Here is a 17055-nt window from a genome sequence, read left to right as displayed (position 1 = left end):
GCTACTAAATAGGAGAATATGAGTATCCTTCAATACTTTTGGTCACCTTCAGCTAAAATAGTTGTATTTATAATCTCCTGTGTCACAAAATGGAAATGATCAGAAGAAAGAGCAGAGAAATCCCTCAAACTAAACTAGACAGAGAGTTCATTGAGACATGTGGAAAAGGTAGAAAGATGTTCTCTTTGAAGGCACCTCCAGGGAAGCAGGGATAGTAAGAGCAGTGCACAGGAATACATCCACAAAGGGTGACAGAATAAATCCCCTATTTAATAGTGAGGAATCTCTGTATTACAAAAGAAAGCTGCAGAACAGACTATAGCGATAGTACTGTGATGCACTGGATCATTTTACTGCCTACCACTGAGATCAGAAAAATGTCACTGAAGGGAGTTATGAACAGTAGACTTGTTATCAGCAATAGATTTCTGGAATCCTGGCAATTGTCTACAATTCAATTGGACAATATGTGAATCCATATGTATTCAGTGATATGAATGGCTAGTGTTTCTTAAAATGTATTTTTGTATGTATTTGTATTACTGTAGCACCCAGGAGCCCAAGTGATGGGCCAGAACCCCATTGTGCTAGGTGCTGTACAAACTCAGAATAAAAAGATGATTCCTACTCCCAAAGAACTTACAATTTAAGTTGCTAAGTGCAAGGTACAGCAGATCTAAATCTAAATGTTAGCAATACATCTGGGCTATTTAGTTACAATACATCCCTTGCCTCACTCCATTGACTTTTGTGGCATTTCACTATGGGAGGGGTGAGAATGACAGGAAAACTCTGTAAGGTTTCCCTGGCAGTTTCCTGACAGACATTCCTTCAAGGGGCAGTTGCTTTCAGGAAGTGAGGCCTCCCCGCCCTGTGGATTTAAGCCATATGCAGGGAACAATGTGGGTGGATGAATGTAGATTGCTCCTGCTTCTGTGCTGCTATGTTGGACCTGCCTCTCTTTTGGCAGCAGGAACTGTTTTTCTATTGACTGGATCCCACTGCAGCTGTTAAGTAGCAACTATGGGGATGATCCACCAAGACCTAACACAGCTCCAAACTGTATTAGTTCTTGTCTGGATTGCTACATGGCCTATAGGCGGCAGTGCCGGAGGATGTAGCTTGCCCCCTTCCACAAAACGTCATACATCCCTGACCCTGTGAAAAACTGGCATGCAGGTACACAGGGCCGCAGGGAAGGCTGATGGTGCAGATGCAGGAACAGTCCCTTTAGCGCAGGGGCACTCATGCCCTATATGAAGGGACAAAGCAATGATCCACAGCTAGATTAAAAAGTCAGTTTTTATGTTATGTACTATAGACATTTCTTATCTGTTTTAATTTTTAATATAAATGTTCCTTTTAAAGTGCCAGGAGCAATATGAGTTTAATGTGAGCTCAGAGGGCCATGCAATGCCAGCATAATTGACTCACTACCATCACTTGTCATAGATATTTTTTTCCTTCCACTCTCCCTAAGTCTGCAGGAGCTTTTAATAGAAACAGAGCATGTAAGAATGTAAGTATTTGATACAGAGCTCACAACCTACTAGTCAATATTGAAATTGGATTTGACTTACTATGTAAGTAATTGCCAATAAGAAAACTGGAGTAAAGGAGCTGTGGAAAGGTATAAAGTGCCTATAGGTCAGAAGTGAAAGAAAATTGTTTATTGAGGTTATAGGTCTTAATTTTTAACTATTATTGTACAAAGGGACTGAAGCCACTTTTTTCCTGTGGCTTTATATAAAATCTATGGTTTTGTCTTATATAGAAGTTTTGCATCTTTCCACTAATCAGTGTCAAGTAAAAGCCAAACAGAACTTGTAAATGAACAATATGTACACTGAACCTTTGAACTGGTGACCAGATATTTCCACTCTTTTTAAGCATGTTGCACTTAATTCAGTGTTAAACTAACCTTACTTATATCTTCCCCATCTCCTCTTGTGCTAGATTAGCCGATGTGCAGTAAATAATGAAGAGTACTGTAATGTCCTGAGCAGTCACAATAACCTGTCCTCCCCTTAATGACAGGTTTAGTAGTTTGTCAAAACCCATCATCTGAACTGATCAGATTGAATCACTTCAACAACTGATGAATTGGAGGTACTCATGTGGTGAAATAAAAGAAGCCAGATACTTGTGCTTAGTAGGTGCTTTCCAAGAAGAGAAGCCTGTGCCCTGGTCTACACTGGGATGGGGGAGTTGATGTAAGGTACGCAACTTCAGCTACGAGAATAGCGTAGCAAAAGTCGATGTACCTAGATCGATCTACCGTGGCATCTTCACGGTGGTGAGTCAACTGCCGCCACTCCCCTGTCGACTGCGCTTGTGCCTCTCGCGGTGCTGGAGTTCCGGAGTCGACAGGAGAGCACTTGGGGATTGATTTATAGTGTCTAGTCTAGACACGATAAATCGACCCCCGATATATCGATTGCTACCCGCCGATCTGAGGGGTAGTGTAGACCTACCCTGTGTCTCACTGAAGCCTTTCTTCTAGGTTGTTTTGCAGAAGCAATAACAACTTCCTAAAATGAGAAACATAATATTTATTATACTCAACCTAATTTACTACAAAGAAGAAAATTCATAATCCTGCTTTCAATCAAGAAATGGCAGAAGCATGCCTGGCTGTATTAATTTTAACAGGGACCAGACTGGGAAAAGAAAAGTGGATTTGCCCTGTTCAAGAACAGCCAACAATGCCATGTGCTGCAACAAGTCCCAGACCAGCTTGAAGCTTCTGCTAAAATGATCAACAGTGAAAGAGTTAATGGGTATTAATATTTAAAACATAAGTAAGTTTCAGAGTGAACAAATTAAGATAAATGGAGTCTGGTCACATCACTCAGCTTTTGCTTCTGTATGAGTAGGTTAAACCGTCTTGCACAGGTTACGGTTTGGAAAGTTGACCTTACAGCCATTCCCCTGATTCTGCAAATACATAGAGAAGAGGCACTCTAGGCATGTGAGTATTCTGGGGTAAGTTCATTGACCTCACTAGAGTTATTCCTGATTTATACTAGTGGAAATGAGGAGGATCAGGCCCAGAGTGTTTTTTAAAGATTGTATTCTGGGTATTCTGGGTTCTCTTTGCAGCTCTGCCAATGACTCACCTTTTTTTCATGTCACTTGAATGATCTGCACTTCAGTTTACCCATTCAGAAATGAATAAAACACTTTTCTACCTCACAGGGGAGTCAGAAAGCTTAATTTGTGTTTGCAAATTATTTTGAGATCCTCATGTGAAAGGGACTAGAGAAATGCAAAGTATTATTGAGAACAGCAGACATTAACACACACACACAGATTACCTTACAATACCATTTTTTTGCCATTAAGAGACCTTAATCAAAATCTTCAGATGTTATTTCTACAGAAGAAGATTGAGGGCCTCAGAACAACAGTAGTTGAGACACAGGAAAATGTTGTCTAGTCAAGACAGCTCATTAGCAGTCCAAGCAATCATAGAATCAGCACCCAGGGTAACTCCAAAACCACCTACTCAACTGGCTGGAAGACAATTAGAAGGCAGATACTGGTGGCAGGATTAATATTTCCCCATAGCATGGCTCCTGTGATTTATGTTCATAGCTATTAAAAGTAAAAGAAAGCAAGGTTTCAAAACTGTGTTTGTATTCTCGCTAACCAAGCTGTTTTATGTTTGGTCTGGGATTTTTTTGCTTCTTTATCCTGTACCAGACAGACAAACTTGCTAATTGTTTTCCCCATAATTTACATAAATTTAGATGCACATTTTTGAAAACCTCCTTCCAGTGTTTGGTTCAATTAAAATTTTAACATCGTGTTATATTTTTTCCAGGACTGGGGAAGGTACATAACTGATTCCGCTAAGCCTAATCCTTTCAGCAGGAAAATTGGAGTGGTGAAGTGAAGTAAAGGAAGCGTTCACCTGTAAAGTAAAAAGAAAAGGAGTACTTGTGGCACCTTAGAGACTAACCAATTTATTTGAGCATGAGCTTTCGTGAGCTACAGCTCACTTCATCGGATGCATACCATGGAAACTGCAGCAGACTTTATATACACACAGAGAATATGAAACAATACCTCCTCCCACCCCACTGTCCTGCTGGTAATAGCTTATCTAAAGTGATCATCAAGTTGGGCCATTTCCAGCACAAATCCAGGTTTTCTCACCCTCCACCCCCCCCACACACAAATTCACTCTCCTGCTGCTAATAGCCCATCCAAAGTGACAACTCTCTACACAATGTGCATGATAATCAAGTTGGGCCATTTCCTGCACAAATCCAGGTTCTCTCACCCCCTCACCCCCCTCCAAAAACACACACACACAAACTCACTCTCCTGCTGGTAATAGCTCATCCAAAGTGACCACTCTCCCTACAATGTGCATGGTAATCAAGGTGGGCCATGTCCAGCACAAATCCAGGCTTTCTCACCGCCCCACCAATTTTTTTTCCCCAGGGACACACACACACACACAAACTCACTCTCCTGCTGGCAATAGCTCATCCAAACTGACCACTCTCCAAGTTTAAATCCAAGTTAAACCAGAACATCGGGGGAGGAGGGGTAGGAAAAAACAAGGGGAAATAGGCTTCCTTGCATAATGACTTAGTTACACTCCCAGTCTCTATTTAAGCCTAAATTAATAGTATCCAATTTGCAAATGAATTCCAATTCAGCAGTTTCTCGCTGGAGTCTGGATTTGAAGTTTTTTTGTTTTAAGATAGCAACCTTCATGTCTGTGATTGCGTGACTAGAGAGATTGAAGTGTTCTAAAGTAGTTTGTTACCTGCTCAGCTGCATGCCCCTGCCTATGCTGTACCTATTCCACAGAGAAATGAAGAACTTGGATCCATGGGAATGTCAACTGGCCACTTTAATGAGTAAAAAAAAAAAATCACTCATGTTAAATAAATGGACGGTTCTTATCTATACCTCTAGACATGTTTTTCTTTCATGCTGCCTCCATTGTCTGTGAGTGAGAGAGGGAAGACAAAACTCATGAACAGAGTTTGCCCAGGGGTTGGAAGCAGAAGCACTTCAAATGTATAGGATGTGGAAGGAAACTATGAACCTGCCATTCAAACACCCTCTTATTTACATAAGGAGTAATTTTGAAACCTATCATATAAAATTCAACACCACCAAGGGCAAAGAGACCTCTCTAGACTCTTCTTCATTTTCTCCTTAATTCAGGAATGCACTTACATATGTGCTTAAGTCACTCCCTAATCAGGAAAGCATGTACGTAAATCCATTCGAAATCGATGGGACCGAAACACATCCTTATTTGTTTTCCTGAACCAGGAACCTTGGTTTTTGGATTCCACAGGAGCAAAGTTGTAAATCACTGAAAAAATGGGGCATGTGAAAACTGCATTTTAGGGCTAAGTATGATTCCAACATAACTAGGTGTTGTGTAAACCTCCTAAGATGTACCGAGAACCTTTCAGAAATTCAATGGAAATACTCTTAGTAGGTACTCTGAGAAGGATTAGGCCCTACATTAAAAAAAAAAGGAGCAAGTTAATCTGTCAGATATAATAAAATGGCAACAGTTCTCTCCATTAATGCTCAGGTGCAGAGGCGGGCATTCCTCAATCACATGCAGCAGCAGTATAACATGGTGCAACAAAGCCGACATGAGAGTAAAAAAAAACAAAAAAACCAATCCCCTCCTCCTAGCCAACACAACTGCTCATAGCTTGAAGCAAGTCAGCATTTCACACCATACAACCACTTTGACATGACAGGTATGGTATTTTCATACCTGCAGAATTGCCAAGGAAATCCTCCCTAGCAAAAGTGCAAAAGTTTTGAGTATGGAGGAAGGGGCAGCAACTGGCTTGTAGGCAAATGTTGAAATGAACAAGTCTGAAACAAAATGTAAAGCAATTACTGTTAAAAAAAGATCACACTGACATTTAAAAGCTGGACTGATAGTATCTGTCCCCTCCAAGGCTGACATAACTGAATCAGATTTGATCCCCAAATGTTTTTCTGGAAGGTGGTGGGGCGGAATCCTGCTTTAACTTTAGTTGTTGATTCAGAGAAGTAATTGCCACCCTGGAAAGGTAATTACATATGCCATTGTTTATACACATAATAGGCTTGGAAAGCATGTTCTGCCGCTAGAAAAAAAAAAGAAAATCCTGCTTTCACAGTAGAGTGGTACACTATGTATAGTGACAGAATGCTACAAATAGCATTCAAGCCCTCGCATGTTAATGGTTGTTTTATTTTTCTTGGTGTGTGTATGAGTTTTGGGATGGGGGAAAGGATGAAGAGCAAGGAAGGAGGGGGAGCAAGGAAGACAATTTTGTACAATAGTAACCACAGTAAATTCACCAGCTTTTACTCTCCAGATTTCTGTTAAACGAACATTTACTGCTGTAAAGGGGCTTATTTTTTTGCTTTGCCATATGATTATTAATTACTCTGGAACTTTGATCACCTGTAGAACTATATCAGATATATTAGTAAATGAAATATATTAATATTGGCTCTTCTAAATTGGTCTTGATTTGAACTGCCCTGAAAGGAGACCAAACTATCTGACAAAATATTGGATAGCACTTTGCATCCCACTGTGCTTTCAGTGCAACATATAAAGTGAATTTAGGTCACAAAAGTACAGTTAAAAATCTCTACACTTTCCCCCTTTCAGCACTATAACAAATGACAAATGAATAAAGCAAACACTGTACTGTAATATTCTTAGCAGACAATGTGGGTTTTTTTTAATTCCAATGGTTTTTCCAAAATATTGCAAGTATCAGGACTGAACAAAGAAAAAATACATATGTATTCCAACATTGAACTGAGCATTGTTAGATGTTGAAGCAATTCATAGCAGGCTATTCTCTGCTGCAGTGTCCAGCAAATTGCATGACCTGCTTGTTAGGCTTGACAACAGTGTTTTACCTAACAAAGGCCTCAACAGCTCAGAGCAGCAGTGGAATGTCAAAATGAGCACATTTCACACACAGATGTGTGACCGTAATAGTCCATAAGAAGATGCATGTGGCAGAGAGAAGGAGTTGGGGGTTGGGAAGGCTAACAGTTAGCAGTAGGGACATGGCCCTACTGACCACATTTAATCAGCTCTTCTGTAAACAATTCAACATTTTCATTGTTCTCTAAAAACTAATAAAGAGAAACAAGCACTTTTCATTCATCTTGAAGTAATTTTCTGTCAGGTTTGAGCCCCTTGTGGCCTACAGCTTGTGCATTGCTAGCTGTGTGATACAACAACTATTTCAATTTATTTTACAAACTCTGGCCATTCACATGTCAGTTAGTGTTCACCAAACCGGCATCTGAAATTGTGCAGTTAACGAGTTTTACAACATTTCTATCAAGAGAAACTGTTTAGCATAACTGACTCTTAAGGAGTTATTATACCTCTAAAAATCCATTTTAAGGGGCATTATTTAAATAAAATAGAAAAACGGTTCACTGGCTTTTAAAGGGGCTACAAAAAAAGTCCATCAGATCCAGTGCAGTAATCCTCAGCTTAAAGCACTCTTGAGAGCACTTCTGGGAATTATCAGCATAATGAAATGTTTTGTGAAATGTCCAGATAGATTCCTCTACTCAACAATTTTACTGCACCATATTTATTTTCCTCCTAGTTTTTAAAGAAGTGAATTACTTTTTGAGGGCATGACTCTACATTGTGCAGATTAACTGAATACAGTTATTCTACAACCTTGGTAATAGTGAGGGTTCAGTTTGCTGTGAAATCTATATACATCTGCAGAAAAAAAGTCAGCCTTTTATGCTCTACTCAGCTCTAAAAGGGTTAAACCACAATGAGGCTTATGCAGATTTGCATTTCCCTTGTACTGCATTTTTCCCATACTCTTAAACAACTTTGTTATACAATGGCACCTGTGAAATGCTTTATTGAAAACAGCTTTGACTCTCTTCTTAAGTTAATTAAACAAACAAAGGCTATAAAATTGGAATGGTTTAAACAGGAGATGTTCCTGAACCTTTAACATGAAGAAAAATAGATTTTGTATATTAAGCTATGATGGCCAAGGAAACCAAAACTGCTTAATGGCAAGAGTCCATAATGGTCGTACACTATCGCATACCAGTAAATTAATCTTAGCATATTACACTACCTAATGGGGTAAAAGCCACACTTGCAAAGTAAATGACTTCATAGTTCTGCCTAAAATGAACACTAGTAAGAGAAAAGTTATGCAGCAGTATAAAGAGATACATGTACACATATATATTGTACAGTGTAACATTGTTATAGATTTTCTTATCAGTTATCTGTCCCAAGGACCAAATTTTCTTGTAACATAGTCACTGGAGGCAATGGAAATAAATAAACCAGCAGAAAATTTAGCCCCAAATTCTTAGAGTGATATCTAAGGGGCAGCTACTAGAGTGCCTGGCACCAGCATCTGTTAACAGGAAGTTCAGCGACATTTATGGACATGAAAGTTTGACATCACTGATGGCTTTGGCAGCTCCTCAGAATTATGTTACCATACCTGGTCCATTAGTGTATCTAGTACCAATTCTAGCCGTGCTATCACTCAGAGTTTATAAATTGGAGAATAAGAATAAATTGTTTGGACAGGGAAAAAAAAGACAAGATAGCTTCCAGAGTGACCAATGTAAAAAGCTAACTGACATCACCACCAACTTTACTTAGCGTTCACAACATGGTGACCACTGCGGGATCCAGCACATACTTCATTTTAAGCATGTAAATCGCCCCATTGAAATTAATGGTTAACTCACATGCTTAAAGTTAAGTGTATGTTTACACTTGGTGCCAGAGCGCTCAGCACCTTACTGGATTAAGCCCTCAAAGTTCAGAAAACACATAACAAGTATGTGGGCGAGGGCTTATAAAGGAAAGTATACTGCTGAGATTTACATTAGAATCAATGGAAAAGTCTGATGCATTTAAATAATGTATAGGTGGTCAGGCTACTAGAAGGAAGGAGGGAAAAGATGGTATTGGATTCCTAGAATATTGGATCCTGAGGATATTGAAAGTGGAAGTTTAAAAGAATGCCGTATATACAGTAGAGAAAAAAAGTGTGACGCCACAGCAGTTAGAATACCAGAAGTGAATGCTCCTTTTGTATGTTACTGAACAGAGACAGACACAAAATAATTAAAGCAGCGAAGGAGCAAGCTGAACTTCATCCTTATGATGCTAGCCAGGAGACTTGCATATATACTAGTTTGCTGTGGGGTCCCCTAGGAGGTGCAATAGCAGGAAGAATCTGTGGTTGCTAGGAGGTGAGGTTGGATTAGGTAAGACTCCTGCTCAGTCAGTCCAAAATGCCTTGCTGAGAAGCCCCCTGCTCTTCTAGCTTTCAGTCCACTTCTTTCTACTGACAGCTCAGCTCCCTTCTTATTGTCCAGAGGTGACAGGAGGCGCAGTGGGAAGCATAGAGCTATAACTGCAACCAGTGGCAGGGACTTTTTGGTGTGGTCTCCAGAAGAAACTTATAAAAGTGGCAGGTAGGACAGCAAGGAGGACCTAGAGTGAGAAGCTCACTGGAATGGGCCCTCTTTTGGCACACGTGGAAGGCTGGAGCTAGGGAGGTGGGAGGACCCTCATTCTAGAAAGCGAAGAGGAAGGAAAGAGAACAGCATGGAGGTACAAGAAGGGGAGCTAACTATATTTGATTCTGGTACTTCATCCTAGGTAGTTATACTCATCTTAAATTTTCTAAGTGTTAACTATTAAGCAGTAGCATTTCATTCTCTTCTGATATCTCCCCAGCCATTCAAGCAAAAAGGAGGGACATTTCTTTTTCCAGGCTGGGACAGGTGCTTCTCAACTGCCACATGTTGGGGAAGCCACAATGAAAAATCTTTTCCTTTTGAGGAAGCTCCTAAACAAATCAGGGACTCCTGGACAGAATCCCTACCAGGGAAGGAAGATGAAAATTATCTGCCACACCTAAATCTTGCCTATTAGCTGATTTATTATGCTGTTGAAAACTGGGCACTTGGCTTCTAGTTGTTTACATTGGTTTGACTTATTGTGCAGCATTTAAGATTTTTTTGTATGTAAAATTCAGGTTTGTGTTAGATAATATCTAAAACTAAATCATTACCATCTGAGAATCACACTGGAGGAGTTTGTTATTTTAATCTTGTTGTTATATGTATAGCCAGGGCTCTGGATTACTGCCTAGTACTTTATTGGCTTCACTCCAGCCTCCCACCCAAAATCATATCTTATGATATGCTGGGGTGGGAGTGGGTGCAATATTGCTGGCTAAGGGAGCTCTATGCCACCTGAGAATTCCCCTTTGTTGGATAAACCCTCATCTGCACCTTTAGGTCAGCTTTCTGGCTGTTTTACACTGCTGAGACTATATAGAAGGAATAATATTATTGGAAACCTTAACTTAAAATGTAAAAAATTACTATCGATCATAAAAAGAAAATACAAGACAGAAAAAAAGTATTAAAAATGCCTTAACAAGCAGAGACTAAAAAGTATTAGGTTTCAGAGTAACAGCCGTGTTAGTCTGTATTCGCAAAAAGAAAAGGAGTACTTGTGGCACCTTAGAGACTAACCAATTTATTTGAGCATGAGCTTTCGTGAGCTACAGCTCACTTCATCGGATGCATGCCGTGGAAACTGCAGCAGACTTTATTTATACACAGAGAATATGAAAAAATACCTCCTCCCACCCCACTGTCCTGCTGGTAATATGATGATGATTGGTGATGGGCTATCACCAGCAGGAGAGTGAATTTGTGTGGGGGGGTGGAGGGTGAGAAAACCTGGATTTGTGCTGGAAATGGCCCACCTGATGATCACTTTAGATAAGCTATTACCAGCAGGACAGTGGGGTGGGAGGAGGTATTTTTTCATATTCTCTGTGTATAAATAAAGTCTGCTGCAGTTTCCACGGCATGCATCCGATGAAGTGAGCTGTAGCTCACGAAAGCTCATGCTCAAATAAATTGGTTAGTCTCTAAGGTGCCACAAGTACTCCTTTTCTTTTTAAAAAGTATTAGTGCACCATGTGTAGGTAAAGGGGAAGGTATCAAATTATCCACCACACTGATGGTGTAGGTGGATAATTCTGTACTTGAAGCTACCAGTATCTCATTTTAAAACTATATGGAATTATACTGAAAAAAGAAGAGAACACAGAAAACGCAGGTCGCACAATAGCAGAATTGTTTTCTTACGGTATGAAAGATCACACAGATTGACTGATTCTTTTTGATTTCATATTCCTATTTATACTTTTTCTTTTCTTGGTGGAATGAATGCAGATCCCCTTGCTTTTACCAGAGCTACATATCAGAATGACCATATACAAATGCAGATCTGTTTTGGAGTGATACCACTAATAATTCCAAAAACATCAGCTCTGAGATACGTTTGACCTTTGATATACAACTACAACTACTAAAACAAGAGGGAAATAGGGGGAAAAAAAGATGCTCCATAATTTTATTTGTAGACCAACTTTGCTTGCCTTTTCATACCATATATTTTCAAATATTTGTCATGAAGTCAAAATATCAAGTCACAGATTTGCAGAGATACAGAAAGTTTCCCTTTGCCCATGAAGAGTAATTATTTAATAAAGCCAACTTCCAGGACGGTTGCAACCATCTGATCGTTGGAAGTACAACCCTCCTCCTTTATTGCCCAAATTAAGTTGTATCAACTATTGTTTGGTCGTTTTTCCCTCACCAAACAATGGACAGGGTGAACCCAAAATGGCTTCTTCTGGGTAACTGAAGAGGCTAATACTCCATATCTGAATTATTTTTCCTCTGTTCACTATCCCACTAATTTCTAAATCTTGCTGTTGTACCAGAATATATGCACTAATGTTTCAACTTGATTACACTCTCTCCAGAGTAGTGTAGGATACTGTTTGTATCTCACAAGAATTAGATACATCCAGGTGATTGTTTTTGATAGGGTTTCAGCATGTGGCAGTGAGAGTGAGCTCTTTTTCCACCTTGTAATGTGTGCATCGATTCACCAAGATCTAGGTCAGCTCCCAACCCTGTTTCCCCATTTACTCATAGACAACTTTAATCTTGATTTTTCTGTGGTCCCTCTGCTTTCTCCTTCCCTTTCAGCAGCTCTGATTGTTGCTCTCATTAAATGGGGTATTTTCAGCTCTGCTATGACCAGTAGACTGACAAATATAAAGCTATGCAGCAATTCACACACTTATCACCCCATTTACCACTTAATAAAAATACAGCTTTATTTTCTTTTAAATGGAAAGTATAGAAAATTATGTAAAAAACCTGACATCAATTATGAACACAACCACCACCACACAAAAACATCCATGGCCAGGAAATATCACAGCATTCTTTGAGGGGAACTGCTGTAAGCAGCATACTACATGATACCATATATATCGGAGAGAGAGAGAGAGAGAGAGAGAGAGATAAAAGAGGAGAGAAGGCCAGGGAGAGTGTGCACCTACCCACTGTGACTCTGGGAGCTACTCCCCAGCTGTGTATACTGGAAATCTGGAAGATAAAGATCATGACAGTTAATACAAAACACACAACCATACCGGTTCCCAGGAAAGTAAGTGAAATTACTTGGCTGATCATCACACTGCAGAGCTGTCATTGATATCAGCTGGCCCCACAGAACCACCACACAACTGGTTGTGGAGATTTACTGGCTGGCAGACTCTTGGGCAGCCGACTGGCACTCACGCCAGAGCAACACATGCCCATCTTACTCATGCAAGGGAACATAATTGAGAGAAATAACTAGTCAGATAGAAAAGCAGATCTGAATGCAGAAGCAACATCCACTGAAGTCATTACGGCTCTGGACAGAGCACAGGCCACAGTGTCAGACTGAAAACAAACAAAACCAAGATTTACAACGTCTGACTTAATAGTCAGCATTCTGTCACCAAAGTAGTCTGGGCCCTGTCTTAGTACAAGCCAGGTTTCTGGTAGCAAGTTGCTTGAAAGGATTCAGCCATGTGTACCTTGGGTAAACTGAGGCCTTGTCTTTCCTCAGCACTTTGCATGACAGCAGAATTGCAAAGCTATAGTGTCTCGGGACGTAAGAGCAACCTGTTTGCTTGGACAGAACCAAGATGTTAGATATTTTACCAATAACTGATTTATAATAAATTCCCCAGTTTGTTCTCATGACATTGACAGTGTGTATCCCATGCATACTATGTTCAGTGAAGATCTGTGACACTTGATGGAACAGACTTTTATTGCCATAATGCTATGCAATGAATAGCTTTCTACTTAGCCAGAGAAATTAATTGGAGTTCTTTACACCATCCTTCTGTTCAATCTGCTGCTTCATGTATACATAATTCTCCCAAGGCCTTTTGATACACCGTCGAAAGAGGGAGCAATTTTAACCCAGAAGCTCACCCAGGAGCGAGGACTACTTTCCTTTACCTTTGAGCCATGGGTGAAGTGCAAAAAAATAATAAAAATAAAATAAAACTGCTACCTTCTTAGAGATATTCCAGATATGTGGGTATCTGTGCATTATGGCACCTGTACCACAGTTACTGTGTAAGCCTTCTGAAACAGACAACAGCATAGTAATGTTTGGACCCGAGTGGTAGTTAATGGATGTTGGGAAACATCTCATTGTAGCTCAGATTCAAGACTACCATAATAGTGGCCCATGGCACTAAATTGGATTCCCATGAGAGTCAATAGTTTATTCTACATAAGGGTCTGTCCATCTTGGGCACATGTGCCCACAATGCTACTGCCCTCTGTGACATTACTCAGGGTACAACCTGGACTGCTGAACAGCTGTGTCACCTCAATTCTCCGGCTTGGGGGGCCTTTTACATTGCTCTGCTGAGACAAGCCACTCTTGGTCTGCCTACACACTGCCTCCAGCATGTAAATTACTCCCAGCTATATTGTATGAGTGCAAATTACACTGCAGAGCAACACCAGCAAATTCTCAGTCCCGGCCACATATTTTACCAGGACAACAATGATCAGCAAATTATGAGTTTTCAAATGATACCTTACAAGGCATAATCTGTACAAAATTTATCAATTTATCATAGTCTTGAAAAAGAAATGAACATGGGGTACAGACTGTCACACCCGCAGCATAATAAAGGGCAGTGAAAGAGAGATCTACAAGAATATATTTAAATCACTTCCATTTCTTAAAATTTAATCCAGTCATCCTGCTAAACACCGACAGTCAAAATCCACTGTGGCACATATGATTGCTGGGGGTTGTATTTCTTTCTAGAGCCTGTTATACTGAGAGAGAATACACCCTTCAATTAACATAACTGTTAGGATGAGTTAACTAGAAGCCCTAAGATAAAAGAGGGTTGTGAACCTGCCCGGGAGTTTGGACTGAGGGCTTTTACTGAGAGGTGGTGGTGGTGGGGGTGTAGCTGGTGAGCACAATGTGACCCTGGAAGAAGCTAGCGAAAGCTTTTGGGTCTGGTGTTGACTACAAAGGCTTGGGGGCTGTAAGCTAAGAAATTGCTCCTTTTATTCTTGTTTCCTCTTGCACTTGGAGAAGCAGGACTTTGTACATTCCTTGTACAACTGCATCAAAGAAAATACCTGTCTTCATGAATTTCTACTTTCGACTGGAACATCCCCACAGCCCTGAACTTTGACAGCCGCTTGCGTCAAAAACAGGCAACAGGCCTTTCCTTTGATTTCAGTGGCTTTAGACCAGGTCGTTAATCTACTACCAGCTGAAAAAATGGTTAATTTACTAGTCTGCTAATGATCAAGGGCCCTCTAGAAGGCCAAGGTAGGATTTGAGAGGGCAAGGGAACTTTCTTCAGACAAATGATAACCTAGCTGGATTTAGCAGGATTTCACATGGTTTTATACCAGATTTGCCAATGGTGAAAAAAATGTATTCATACAATTCAACTGTTGCCTGTGAGATGCGCCTAACAATGTGGGAATTGACTTAACACAGCAGAACTTGCCAAGAGGTCGAAAGAGAAAATCATGAGTTATATGTCCAAAAAAATAAAAATCTATATTTCACAAAACATTCTGCTCATGTAATTATAGTTGAAATTCAAAGAAAAAAATGCCCAATGATCCTTTAAGACTTTAGTATCAAAGGCTTTATGACACAGCATAGACTTCCAAGGTGAGTCACCTAAATTCCCTTGATATTATTTTCTAATTGTATATATAATCTATTCACACCAGATAAATTGTGCCACCAATTTATCACGGTACATGGTTTTGTGACATGAAGGCAACAACTGCACAAGGAAAGGCTGTCATGTTAATGTAAAGTGTTCTGATTGAAATCACACCCCAAATAGGACTTTCTAAAACCTCCTGACTCCTCCCTCTAATATTAAGACCTTGTGTATATACAAAAGTTGCAAAGGTTTAATTAAATTGTTTAAAAATCTATATCGTTAAAATGTGCTAACTCCTAAATCTACTTAATCTTGCCTTATATTGATTTAGTTTAACTCCATAAATTACCAAGTTCAGATAAATTGATCTAAACCAGGCATAAACCAATTTAAGTGTTTAGGGGTTTGCACTGATTAAACTAAAAATGATGTTGTTAAACTTTTGTGTATAGACAACGCCTAAATTATGTTGTACCTTCAAAGTAAACGCAGGTTGATAATCAAAGTAGTTCTCAATCAGAAAACTAGTCAGTCACTACTGCATGCTGTCATAAATATCCTCAGGTAGTTGGAGCTACATATTTCTATTTTATTTACCCTAGGACACTTCCATTTGATTCCTAAAGAGATGGACAGGTGGGTTTCTTCAAATCCCTATCCAATAATTTCTACTTAAACTCTGAAAATGAAACTGATAATATGTCAATGATTACTATACAAAGAGGTTAAACATTACAGCTAATTTCCTCACTGAAATCCAATCCAGGGATTAGCAACAATGGGGAATCTGTTTTATTTGCATTTAATTTGTACCCTCACACTATTATCTCCCATGTTTTAGTTTCAGGAAATGTGGCCTTAGGCTATTATAACATTTCATGGTGCAGTTGAACTGTTATTTGAGCTCTAGAGTTGGAAATGACTTACTGAAAAAATGAAGCTAGCATACTTTAATTATACTAGTGATGTCGCTAAATAAAAAAACCCATAGTATATATTTAATACAGAGCACAGATTAACAGTTTTATAAGACAAAAATCTATCTATATCATTTTCTCTTTACAAACCACTTATATATCTTCCAACAAAACAAATGCCTACAGTGTAAAAATGAATAAGGAGAGCATCAAACTAGCAATCACATAAGCAGTAAATAACATCTTAATTGGTCAGGATTGCTAGAGTTAGATTTTTTTTGAGGGGGGGGACTAGATTTTATTTATTGATCTATATTATATTTATCTTTCCAGGGATCTGTACAAGTCTATTTCTTTTCCTCAATATCGAGTCCATGTATGGTTTTATATTGCAAATCCCATCTGGGGAAACAGCAGAGTTAGAGAAGCACTGTTACTTCTGGAAAAGCCATCCATTTAAAAGCTTTCACTGAGGCAAGGATAACTTCACCGTTTTTACACTTTGTCTTCTGAAAAAAGAGAGAGAGAGAAGAAATGGTGCTATTATGAAGTTACCACCCTATGCATGCTTCAGCAGTTCTTTACTCTTCACTGGTTTTGCAGCACTGAGAAAACAAGAAAGGATTCAGTGTACACTGGGAAATGTCTTTTAAATGTTCCTGTGTATATTTTATTTACTAGTGAAGATCGCAGACAGAAATGGATAGGGTAGATTGAATATGTCATGGGCAAACCCTAGATTCGGTTCTTTTTGGAGACATTTGTGTAGAACCATTCTTAGTATTTTTGCAGTGTTTCAAGATAAACTGTACTTCACTTTATACATTGCACTCTGCTGTGCAGTTGAGAACTGGCAAACTTAATCATTCTCAGCGAAGCTAGTTGGCAGAGAATTCAACTCTTTTCTTATACATAGATATCTGCTGATGAAGTCAGCATTGACATTAAAAAGAAATCTATCAGTGATTCCCTTATTCTTTACGAAATCGTTGCTGGAAATGTCACCCCGCTAA

The 17055-nt window shown here is 39.4% G+C and overlaps 1 long non-coding RNA gene across 1 annotated transcript in view; it reads left to right on the top strand.

The window, feature by feature from the left end:
• LOC311520544 overlaps window positions 1–4049 on the top strand; it is a 95244-nt gene extending 91195 nt beyond the window's left edge. Inside the window, exon 9 of the long non-coding RNA XR_014711628.1 lies at window positions 3827–4049. This is a non-coding gene — a long non-coding RNA (uncharacterized lncRNA). The remainder of the gene's footprint in view (window positions 1–3826) is intronic.
• The last annotated feature ends 13006 nt before the right edge of the window (window positions 4050–17055 follow it).

Source organism: Lepidochelys olivacea (assembly GCF_965140295.1).
Source record: "Lepidochelys olivacea isolate rLepOli2 genome assembly, chromosome: 5".
NCBI lineage: Eukaryota > Metazoa > Chordata > Testudines > Cheloniidae > Lepidochelys > Lepidochelys olivacea.
This window is presented reverse-complemented; position numbering and strand designations above follow the sequence as displayed.